A 1,199-nucleotide genomic window follows, 5' to 3' on the forward strand; every position below is an offset into this window, starting at 1 on the left:
TTGAGCTGATTATATATGGCGCCCATGGCGCCTTTCCTACTCAAAAGGAAAAAAGGCAAAAGAAAAGAGAGAAGTGGATATGTGTGCCTTCGGGTAGGCCTAAACTAACCTCTTGCTAGATGGGCTATTGCTAATGCAAGAGAACATGTGTGGTTCTCTCATCCCCCTAAAAAAGTGTGGATCTCTCATTGCATCAAAAAAAGTGTGGTTCTCTCAAGATTTGTGGTTTTTTGTTTTGCATGTGCTAGAAAAGGGCTCGTGCGTTGCAATGGTAGAAAATAGAATTCACAATCTCCAATGGTCTTGACAACAATTTGCTGCATCACCGATAACATTTTGATGAACATTTTGTTCAATTACATTAACATTTTTTAATACATGAACTTTTAAAAACATCATGAACATTTATTGATTTCTCAAGCATTTGTTTAAAAATATCAAACTTTTTGAATATGTGAACATTCTTAAAAATATTATGACCATTTTTTAAATTCACAAACACTCTATGATTTATTGAACATTTTATTTAAAAACTCACATTTTTTAATTTTGGCAACTTTTTTTAAGTACCAAATTATTGAAAATGGGAAAAAAATGAAATTTGAAAACAGGCTGCCCGCACATGGGCCGACCCAAACGGGCGTGTTGCGTCTTCTCCCAGCGTGCAGAGCGCAATATAGGAGGGTCCAACTGCATGGGCCGGTCCAGACGTGGGATTCCTCAGTATGAAACCTTTTTGTCACTTATAGGTGGCATCAGTGAATAATATTTTATAATTTTAGGGTTAATTTATGTGACGTATCGCCATAAACAGATATCTTTGCTGCTGCAATTTCAGTACGGCTGAAGCTATCCTTTGTAAGAAAAAGAGCATGATTAACATAAAAAATAGTGCACTATTCACTTGAAAAGAAAATAAGTTGAAGACATGGAACTCCCACGCCGACGTAAACGGATCAGCGTTATTTTTTGTTCGCACATGACCCATTTCGGACCAAATTTAGACTGAGTTTGTGTCGGTGCATACACACAACGAACACATCCCCCTGCCCCGCCAATCGATGGCACATTGGGCATTCCCCTTCCTCCCATCGACAACCACCACACCCGGTCGCCCCCGTTGCCGCCGCCGCCCAGTTAGAGTGCCCAGGCCGGTCACTCACACCCACATACCTCCCCCAGCAGCACGCCACCCCCCC

Source organism: Triticum dicoccoides, chromosome 2B (assembly GCF_002162155.2).
Source record: "Triticum dicoccoides isolate Atlit2015 ecotype Zavitan chromosome 2B, WEW_v2.0, whole genome shotgun sequence".
Lineage (NCBI taxonomy): Eukaryota > Viridiplantae > Streptophyta > Magnoliopsida > Poales > Poaceae > Triticum > Triticum dicoccoides.